Consider the following 12,093-nt stretch of genomic DNA (forward strand, 5'->3'; position numbering starts at 1 on the left):
ATCCATTACCATACCACCCTACACTACAGTGCCTCTGACCAGGTGGACACTTACTATAGCAAAATTCAACGATAGACTCTCTCTCATATCCATCACTGAACCATCTCAGACACGAGTTGGGAAACAATGCCTCTCAAGGTCAGGTGTACTCCAGTAGAACATGATATATGTTTCAGGGTAGAAATCAATATATTGCGCAGCAATCAATGGGTCTAAAAACCAAAAGGCAGAAGTAGAAGTGTACCCTTAACTATTGCACCAAGAAACACAGATGATGGATTTTTTTATTGTTGTTTCTTCGGTAGAAGTGCAATTAAAAGGTCTGGGTGTCCAAGGGAGCAATATTTCTACCAAAGAATATAGTCAAGGATTGATAAAGCTCAATTATGAAATAGATCTCTGGCCATTTGGATTGACAGATAGATGAAGGGACTAAGAAGACTGGTTTTTATTGCTCAGGAGAAATTGAGTTGCTGCCACACGATGATGAGAAGGGACATGTGTAAATAAAACTATGTCCAGAATCTGAGGAACCAGTGGGATGCCTCTTAACATACCACTGTCCAATAGTCCTGCCCAATGAAAGACCCAAGTAACTCCATCAGGAACAAGGCCACCAAAGATTCAGGGTTGTTTTTGTTGGTTGGTTGGTTGGTTGGTTGGTTGGTTGGTTGGTTGGTTGAGTTTACCATTCTAAAAGAACACTGTTGTTCATCCACGGGGAACCAAAGCACAGAAACAGTGATGGAAGAACACACTTCTGATTATTGGCTTTGGCTTTGTGGTAGCTGCATAAATGAGGATTATACCAATGACATTTTGTGCTTATTGTTTATGGTTCATCACTTTTTTTGGTCCACACTACCTTATATGAACAGCAATGGTGTCATACCGTACTTTAAAGTTATAGATGAAAATATGCTTTAATTGCTATCTCTCCAAGCTGTTGCATTATCTCATCATATTTGAGGATGTTGAGTGGATAAATGTTCTACCTATAGAAAAAAATCAAGAGTGGTTTTAAAAGACAAAAGTGAAGGACTATACTACATGTCTCCCATTAACCTCTCCAATAGTGGACACAAGCAGAATATCAGAGGTGGGAAGAGAAGAGGCTGATGGCTTTATTTTCTGGCTTCTTCTTTGCTGAGTCTCTTTAGTAGACCCTCCACCCAAGGCCATATCTCCTCGCCATGTAGCTATCATCTGTGGGTCTTCTCAAGTATAGCAGAGACAAAGGTTCCCCCATTACTGGTTTTGTGATGCTGCGTTATTCTTCACTGATTTCCTTACACCCTGCCCAAACTTTGTAGATATTCCCTCCATTAACTTTTCCCAATTATCCTGTTTATCTAAAGATAAAAGCATGAAATAGCCTTATAGTTCAAACATTGTAACTTGAAAAACACAAAGGATTTTCCAGTCTATTAGAATAGGTTTTCTACTTTTTTGTTTTTCATTATCTTTCTCACATCAACTTGACTTGCCATGCATTATATAATTGTTTCCAGTCTCAGATTTTTCAAGTGGAATGAGAATAGAAAAAAAAAAAAAAAAAAAACCCATATTAAAAAAATCTGAGTTCCAAATTCTGGATCTTCATGATCCTTTCTTACTCTTTTGTACCTTTACATGAGCAGCAAAATTTTTTCACTGACTTCCTATGAAATCTTTCCAGTGCATTCCACTTGGTTTTTATAGAAACAACTCTTTTTACATGAGTCTATTTTCAATTGGCATGATATATAACTGAAGTACACACACTAATGACGTGTCCAACTGGTCTATATGGGTTTGGGGACAATAACCACTGACCAAGATCAGCATACAACTCTGTTGGGAGAAGCAGCAGAAAATACAAGGAGCCAGACACAAGGGCCAACATGCCCTGGGAGTTGGTGAACACATTTTCCTGAGGAATGGTAAACATCAGTGAAGCTGGCACATTGGTTAGGCAGAGTTTGGTTAAGATAATTACCACAGTTCATCCCTGAAAGGGACGTGAATGCTGGGAAGAGCATGCAGAATGTGATTTAGAGTCTAGGACAAATCACGAGGAACATGAGCATATAAGAGATGCGGCAGGAGAAGCAGTTGACAAAGGCAACCAGGAAGACAAGATTAAGGAATATTGGAGACTTACCAGGAATTACTTGGTACATAAAAGAGCATATTTCATATCCCCAGGCAGTTAAATTCACAAATTATTTTTCAGTTATATGTTATCTTGGCTGCTTCCTACTGACACATAGGGAAGTGTTTGCTTCTCAGGGAGCATGAAGAGATGAGCACAGGATCGTAAATTAAAAAGCCCTAGCTGCAAATTCTGCCTCTGACTCTGATGTGTCTTTTACTTGGTGTGTCTGAGCCTCACAGACCTTAACTATAAACAGGATGTGACCATGAAGGTGTTGGAAAGTTTCCGGCACTAAGTTTTCCCCTCAAAAGTGCTCAGTCCTTCTTTCCTTTCCTACTTCCTAGTCTATCGTCTCTAGAATGCACTGTAAAATGGCTGGACACCCAGAAGGAATTCTGAGCCACCCTTTCCTAACGCGTGTGTGACTTGCTGGCTCTTTTCACTTTATTCTTAACCTGGACCACTTACTGACAATTTCTCTCCAACTGATGGGAAATGTTCTGCTTCGTAGCCCAGGATATATGCTTTGTGATCTCCTGATTGATTTTATTGATTTTATTTCATACTACTTTGGTCCTATTTCTCAATTTAGGTGTTTCTCCACGCCACATCATTTCAATAGTGCACTTGAGCCCCTGGAGTTGAGCAGTGTAGCAGGCCTGCAGAGACTCAATTCTTCTCAGTAGGACATCTTCCCGGAGGTGGGGAAGCAGGGCGGTGATCACAGAGCTAACCTACATGTCCATAACAGCACCTTCTCCCGGTGTGAGGGAACACCACTCAGACCAATTTTATACACTTTCTTATCCTGTCTTGATTTGCCAATTTTTTTTAGTTTTTTTGTTTGTTTGTTTTAACCTTAACTATTAGACAAATACTAGCAAAAAAATATTTCTACACCCTTTTCTTTTACAGCATTCTGATAACTAGGGTGTGCCTTTAAAGTATACAGGCAATGGATTCATACGTGAAGGAGATGAATACAGTCCTTTGTGGGCTCTAACAGCTCATTTTAGACATAAAATACATAGAAATTGTGGAAAGGAGATATAAAGTAGCAATTTTCTTTCTCTTTTTTATAAATCATGAACCTAGGCATTTTAACCCTAAGTTTCAAGCTGGTCTTGAACTTAAATTTCCTAAACTAGGCTGAAACCCAGCATAGTTCCAGAGACCCCCTCTACTCAGGTACTACCTATAGTGTCCCTGCTGACCCAGCAGGGTCCCAAATGATAGGCCAACTTCAGAGTCAGATATTGTGGCAAAATGCAGCCTTCATCAGCATGAGAAATGCAGACTGTCTACATCAAAAATTCAGAGGGTTATTTACTGAAATGCTCTAGCATACACAACTCCTATATTCAATTCTTATTGTCCTTAAAGAGAGAACAGTGAATACTGCATGGTGATTATTATCATAACGGATTCTGAGATTTTCTCAACTTCAGCCTATTTTGAAATCCTTTTTCATTAAAATATCTCCAAAATAGCAATCAGATTCAGAGGGTTATTTCTGAAGTCATAACTGGGATCATGAAGCTCCATGTCTTCCCCAGTCACTCACCTAGAAATAGGAAAAAAAATGGCGGCAGCTACGTTCACCCAAATTTATAGTCTTGCATATGTTGAGTTTTGGCCTCCTTGGTAGAAAATAGTGTGTGTGTGTGTGTGTGTGTGTGTGTGTGTGTGTGTGTGTGTGTGTATTTTTTATCTTTTACATATGTATCAATTAAAATGTGTGACATGAAGATGGTCTGACTAAGGCAAGGATGTATCTCAGTGACCACGTTACTGTGAAGTGCATGGTCTTGGGCGTTCAGTGAGAGCTGTCTGCATGAAATGAGGAAACACATAGACTTCTCTGACAATAGTTCAGCCTGTTTCCCCCTGTTGTACCAAGACTTGGAAGCACACTGATAAAGAAGAAACAATGCTATCATTAGCGTAATCACTGTGGGTGTTCAGCTCTATGAATAGGACTGAAATCTGCTAAGTTTATAATACGATGCAGACCCTGTGCCAAGTACTCTGTGTAATTACCTAATGACAGTAAACACAAACTTTGCAACTGCTACATGAAAACAGGAGAAGCACTTCAACACACAGGCACAGGCAACCACTTCCCAGAGGGCTCCTAAAGTTAGGGAAATAGCACCAAAAACTAATAAATGGGACAGCATCAAGATAAAAAATTATACAGCCAAGTAAACAAATAAGAACATAAAGACAGAACCTACAGAATGGGCAAAAAATTTTGCCAGCTCCTCTTCCAACAGAGGATTAATATCCAGAATATATAAAGAATTCACAAAACTAAACACCAAAACAAAACAAAATAAAATAAACTAACCCAATCAATTAATGGACAAATGAACAACAGACATCTCTTAGAAGAGGAGAATGTTATTATGATCGTATTCGACCAGGAGAAGAACAAATTTAGAGAGGTTTACCTGCTTCTCTAAGGTAACACCTGGCTCTGTAAACCCAGAAGACTGACTCCAAAGCATGTGATTCCTCAAGTTCTAAGAGTCTGAGCAGTGAGTCAAGTTGGTCGTGAGTGAGCAGTTGAAGGTGCCTCCATTCAGTGTTTAAGATAAACAATGCAACATCAGCATCCTCCAAGACTCAGATACACAAAGAGTTTGGAAAGTCTAAAATTTACCCAGTGATACTGTCTCCTCTCCTCTCCTCAATACCCCGGACTCCCCCAGAAAGGAGGCTACACATATGTCAATTCTTTTCTCCTTAAGAGATTTCTCTATGCTCATTTTTACCCTTATTATAATCTGCAAAATGTGTAGGGCAAGCACCAATTTTCCTGTTTCAAGAATCCTAGAATAGATAAAATAAGCTATTTGGATCTTTCTTCCTTCATTTGTGAAACCATGTGAAAAAAAAAATCACAGGAGTATAAAATGAAGAATCATAACCAGACCATAATGTCTATTATGAGAAAGTATTTGGGTGCTACCTATTTGTCCTTGCTATTTATTTCAACTGTATCTATCATAGCCAAGTGCAATACAGGCTTAAGAAAAAATGGGCAATTAAACATTGCAAATAACTTCTGTTATGACTTACAACAAATTAAGCATTTGTCAGTGATTTCATGCTGCCAAAAGGTGTGGTATAATTTTGAACCAGTATTAAAATGAATCTTATACAACACTGATTTATTTGCTGACATATATTACATTAGTAAGGAAAGTTCATTCAATTTATAGAAAATCTATGACATCTTAATAAAATGTATCTCAGAAAATGAGGAGGAGGACATTATTAACTATAAAATATTATTTTCAAGAAATAATTGTTTTAGGTTATTTTGAGTAAGAGACCGCCCTCTCTTTCTCTAATATATATTAGAGCTTTATGCTGGTAATGAAAGGGAATATATCATTTGAAGAACACCATTTTAAATGGTATTAGGGGAAAATTTTCAAAATATTGATAATATTTTCTACTACTGAAATATTTTTAATGTTGTATTTTGGATTATATTTATTTTTTAATACCTTTATTTTATTTATTTTTATGTGGTACTGAGGATTGAACCCAGTGCCTCATGCCTGCTAGGAAAGCGTTCTACCACTGAGCTACGATCCCAGCCCAGATTATATTTATTTTCAAAAATCCAAAAATAAGCTTGTGTGCATGTGTGCACGTACAAGCAAAATATCATTGCTCTTTTTAGCTGAAGACACAAAAGTGATTTAAAAAGTGAAAAAATGTAAGAGAGAAAATTCTAATTAAAATTAAAATTTTCTCCTGTATCTCACTAATGATTCCTTTCATGAGCAGATCATACCCTCTATGTCCTTTCCTTGCCCCCTAAGCTGGAGATGGAAAGGTCGGATTCTTGGCCACCACCACTTTGGGAAAACGCGGTACCTGGGAGTTCCCATCACCATTTTTGCTTCCACCAAATGATTCGACCAGAAAATTCAACCAGAACTTTCAATAAAAATCATTTTTTAAGCTATGACTGAATCAGGTAAACTCTTAAACTAATGCACTAAGTGAATAGTGGGTAACAGTTTGCAGTTACCAGATGCCGGAGGGAATTTAATTTATTTTTATTGTAAACAAATGGGATATATGTTTCTGTTTGTACATGGAGTAACAGCATACCATTGGCGTAATCATACATTCACATAGGGTAATGAGGTTTGAATCATTCTGTTATTTTTTTCCTTCCCCTCCACCCCTCCCCCCCTCTTTTCCCTCTATACAGTCCTTCCTTCCTCCATTCCTGCCCCCCTCCCACCCACCATTTTGTGTCATCATCCACTTATCAGTGAGATCATTTGTCCTTTGGATTTTTGAGATTGGCTTATCTCACTTAGCATGATATTCTCCAATTTCATCCATTTACCTGCACATGCCATAATTTTATTATTCTTTATAGCTGAGTAATATTCCATTGTATATATATATACCACAGTTTCTTTATCCATTCATCAATTGAAGGACATCTAGGTTGGTTCCACAGTCTGGCTATTGTGAATTGAGCAGCTATGAACATTGATGTGGCTGTATCTCTGTAGTGTGCTGATTTTAAGTCCTTTGGGTATAGGCCGAGGAGTGGGATAGCTGGGTCAAATGGTGGGTCCATTCCAAGTTCTCTAAGGAATCTCCACACTGCTTTCCGGAGTGGCTGCACTAATTTGCAGCCGCTGGTGGGAATTTTTGATCCTGGGAAGACTCTCTCAGCTCTGGCTGGCGGGGTCGGCAGCCTTACCCGCTTGCCGTCCCAACTAGCTCTGGTGCCTTTACACAAGAGCTCGCTCTTGTTCTTTAGCTTGCATTTATCTGCACCTCCTCTAACCCACATTTTCTGCATCTCCTTCTGTGGACTTTGCTTTTCTTGCTTCTTTGTTCGGTTCCTGAAAGCTGCCATCAATAATGTATTTAGGGGACCCTGCATGCTGAGCTCCCCCCATGAAAAAATCCACCACTTTTTTTCCGATATCATGCTAATTAAAGTGTGCATACTTCGTGAGAGTCTAGTTATCTGCACTTGGTCCCTGACTGATAGCTTTTCTTTGTGCTGAGATGAAACCATTTTCTTCAGTACATTATGGTTTTTAGCAGAGCCATGAGTAGGATCTTCTCTCTTCTCAAACCCTCAAAGCAAAAGAACTGTCTTCTCAAAAATCAAAAATTGATTCCATAATGTATTTTTGCACTTTTAATATTCTCTGATGGCCCAAGTGGGATATCAGAAACAGTGGTGGCCTGGGAGAAGTGCTGCCTGGTCCCTGTAACTGTTCACTCCTAAAACACATGCATGATTTGAATTTCACCAGGACACTTGTAGCAAATACTTTCATTTTGCAGGACTGCATGGTGAAAGGTGGACCTGGTCCTCTTCGGCAGCTAATATTGGTCTATCTGCCATTCACCCAGCTGCTGCATGGATTTCCACCATGAGTGACATGTGCATGTCATGACAGGGTGCTCTGCCTACCCAAGCCCTGCTCAGCACGCTTACTCATGATTTGAATTAGAATGAAGAATGAATACGTACAGTCTGCAAGAAAACACAAGTTAAACATATCTTACAGTCCACATTAATTCCCTGAGATTATTGGAAAAAAAAATCATAAGATGGATTTAGGAGAAAATATTGCAACTAAAATTATAAGCTATTCTCCATTTTGTTGATTTCCAAATTTTTGAATTACATTTATAAACCAATTCTTTTTGTGAACAGTTGTTGAACAATAGGTCATCAAGAGGCATGTTTTGTGAGTCAACTATAGCCCTGAAGTCTGACTGCCTAAGGATGATTCTAGACTCCATTCTCACCAGCTGTGTGACTTTTAAAAAAATCACTTAACCTCTCTGTGCCTTTCTGAATAATACCAATCTCTCTTAATTCCTAGGAGAAATCAATAATATAATGAATGAAAATAATTTGAGAACTAGCTGGCAGATGGTACTAGCCAAGTTAAATCCCGCTGATCATTATTATTATTTATTATCTTTTCTAAATATCTGCATATGGACTATTTTCTTCTACATTCCGTCTTAAATTTCATCTTCAATAAAAGCAACGTAGTAAGAGAGACTGTCCATTAACTATAACTATTAGTCTTCTTTTCGGCAGTGCTGGAGATCAATCCCAGGACCTCACCCAGGGGAGGCAAGCATTCTACCACTGAGCTATATCCGCAGCCCTGTAATTCCAATTTTTATTTGAATATAGGGTTATGTGTTCACACAGTACTTAAGAATTGGGAAGTTTCCTTAAGTGAGACAGCCCACACAACAGCACTGAACAAAGAGATGAGCAATTCAAGGGGAAATTAGATTAAATCCTTAAATTAAATTCTGAATTAAAAAAAAAAATCCTAGAAGAAAATGCACCCACGTGGCTTGCTATTAAGACCTAACATTTTCCCGGTTGTGTAGTAATGGAGGTTGGAGGGACATCCCTTAGGTATTCTCCAGAAAAGATTTGGATAAACAGTTTAAATAGTGTGATTAAGGCCTCCTCAATAACACCAGAATCACCTCCAACTTCATTTTGCTCATTCAAGGAAAGAAATTACTTCAATTCTAAGTTAATACGAGATTTCTTTTTAATGTAATAATTGGCCGACGATATTATTCGGCTTTGATATGCAATCATCCTAAATGGTCTTTGAGGGTTATTAAATCAGTAGGAGCTTCAAGGCCAAGGACAGTGGGAAGACACAATAGCTTTATTGTCCTCGTTTCTGTGGCCTGAGTGCACCCATCTTGTTTACAAAGTGATTTTTGTAGTGGAAAGGTAATTTTTAAAAAATCATGATTTTACCAGAAAGGGCTGGAGAATGAAAGTTAATATCGTATAAGAAAAAAAACGAGCCAGTGCAACGACATCCGAGTACCACTTAGCCCGCTTCTCGGCCCACATAGGCGTGGAGGGGAAAATGGATATTTGCACTGAACTTCACCCAGTCGACAAGTTCTTGCCTAAATACGTCTCTAGTAGAACATGGTCAAAATTCTCTTAAAAACATCTCTCTCTGCATGTTTTCCTAAGAATGGAAGAAGTCTATTTTTAACTCGATTCCTAAGTTCTGCGAGAGGCGCTCCATTTCCCTCTCCAGCAGCGACCAGAGAGGCCGCAGCCCTGAGCGCTGGGCAGGCGAGAAATCGCTCCTCCCGAACCCACCAGCCCAGCCCCCGCAGGGCTTTGCCAGAGGCATGAGGAAGGCCAGAAATCGCTGAGGAACGGTGAAATGTGAATAAAATAATGCCAGCATTACAGAAGCTTAAAATGATCTTTGATCCAAAAGCAGGACCTTAATTACGCACACCTCTCTTGCTGCAGCTGTTTTGGCGACTCGATGCAGCATCCAATGCCTTCAGTATCACAGAGGGCCTCCAACTACGGCCTCCGCCCTCCCTGGAGCTGCCCTGCTGGAATGTTCACTGGTGTGTGATTCTCATTGTTCTTGCCAGACTGCTCTGGGGAGACCCGTGCTCTTCAAGGGTTACCTTTCCTCTCAGCAGCAGAACCCTGTAGATGCTGCTCCTCCCCTGGACCTCCCAGGTTCCTCTTCTCCTGATCCTTGGCCTCATTCCCAGACACCCTTCCAGCAGTTGCCCACACACATCTTTTCCTAAAGACGCTCTTCTTTTCTCACTTTTACATGATTCTTTTGAATGAGATCTTTCCAACAGTGATCTATAACCTGAGGACCTATCATCCCTCTCCAGCCCCTTTTCTGAACTCTGAACCAGTCTCTGGTTAGGCTGGAGCCCAGAAACACTTTCCAACACTCTGGTCCTGCACAGGGTCCTCATTCCTCCCTTGGCTACAAGCTCACACTGCACCCGTCCGAAACCCAGGCATCCCCGCTGATGAGCAGTGTTCTCCCACAAGGAAATGTCTGCAAATTCCCTAATTTTAATATCAAAGTTATTTTAGATCTGACACACTTTCAATCTCTCCACCAGGGTTCTAGTTCATTATTCATTTGGTCTATTATAATAACTTCTTGATTATGCTCACGATCTCTGTAATTTTGAAGGTTGACAGTCAATGCCTCCTTAACAAACTTGTCTTTCTTGTCTCCAAGTAAAACCGCTAATGAAAGCTTATTGGAGTTTTCTTATTTGTACAAAGATCATTAGTTTTAAATCCTCTTTTAGAATATACCACTAGGAAAGCCAACTCACTTTGAATACTCGGAACTGTATGCATTGCTAACAGTTTTAATATATTTCCTATTATTGGCGAGAAGTATCACCAAACTCCGTCCTTTTGGATACTCCAATAGCCCTGGACGACCCCTGGGTCCCTTACTTGATCTGATGATCTAGTAGAAATTAGGTGGGCTGTTATACAGACAGCTGTAGCTCTTTTATTAGCGCTTCATAGTTATGCATGGTAGTTGGGTTCCTACTGACAAAGTCGCAGATGCATGGAATTCTATTTCAGTTTACGATCCCACCTTATCCCTCCCCCTTTTCCTTCTTGCCCTCCCTCCCCTTTCCCTTTCTCCTTCCCCTGCTAGACTTCTTTTGCTTGTCTATTAATTTATATTTGATTAGTTCTTTCTACCTATGCATAAAGGTGATGTTCCCTGTTGTATATTTATGCACGCACTTAACATGATTTTCAAGAGTCTGTTCCGCTTTGCCTCCCCCGTCCCCATCCCTCCACTCTGCCTCCGATCTCATTACTGATCTTCCCTTTATGTTGCCCTATCCTTCCCTCCCCCTTTCCTTTATTTTACACTAGCTTCTACATATGAGAGAATACATTAGGCCTTTGAGTTGGAGTCTGGCTTATTTCACTCCGTATGATGTTCTCCATTTCCATCCATTTACCAGCAAATGCCATAACTTCATTCTTTTTTGTGGCTGAGTAGAACTCCATTTCATACACATACCACAAGTTCTTAATCCATTCATCTATTGATAGGCATCTGGGCTCATTCCATAAATTACCTATTGTGAATTGGGCTGCTATAAACATTGAGATGGCTCTACCACTGTAGTATACCAATTTTAGATCTTTTGGGAAAATACCAGGCGTGGGATAGCTGGGTCATGTGCTGGTTCCACCCCTAGTTTACTGAGGAATCGCCATACTGCTTTCCAGAGTGGTTATTCTTGTCTGCAGTCCCACCAACAATGTAGGAGTGTACTGTTATGGTTTGGACATGAGGTGTCCCCCAAAAGCTCACATGTGAGACCATGCAGGAAGGTTCAGAGGAGAAATGATTGGGTTGTAAGAGTCTTAACCCAATCCATGAATTAATCCCTGATGGGATTCATTGAAGTGGTGGGGTGTGGGCTGGAGGAGGTGAGAATTGGGGCGTGGCTATCAGGTATGTGTTTTGCAACTGGAGAATGGAGTCTCTCTCTCTCTCTCTCCCTGTGCTTCCTGATCATCCTGATGTGAGCCGCTTCCCTCCACCACCCTCTCAGCCTCACCTTAAGCCCCAAGGGATAGAAATGACTACTATGGGCTAAGACCTCTGAAACCATGAACCCTCAAATAAACCCTTCCTCCTCTACCATTAATGCGGGTCATTTAGTCACAGCAGAGGGGACCAAAACATGTGCCTTTCCCCACAACCTGGCCAGCGTTTATCGTTGTTCCTTTTCTTGACCCTTGCCATTGCGACTGGAGTGAGATGAACTCTTAGTGTAATTGTTTTACATTTCCCTGATTACTAGAGATCTTGAACATTTTTTTTTTCTCACATATTTGTTTCTTCCCTTGAGACGTTTCTTTAGTTCTTTTGCCCATTGGTCAAGTTGGGGTTTTTTAGTTCCTCGGGCCTTCTGGTGTGAATCCCCTGTGGGAGGAGTCCCCGGCCAGGCTGTCCTCCCATTCCATGGGCTCTCTCTTCCTGCTCTTCGTGGGTTCCTTTGCTGAGCAGAAGCTTTTTAGTTTAATGGCATTCCACTTACTGCTTTTATTTCTTGCATTTTGGGGGTTCACT

Source organism: Sciurus vulgaris (genome assembly GCF_902686455.1).
Source record: "Sciurus vulgaris genome assembly, chromosome: 17".
NCBI classification, from domain to species: domain Eukaryota; kingdom Metazoa; phylum Chordata; class Mammalia; order Rodentia; family Sciuridae; genus Sciurus; species Sciurus vulgaris.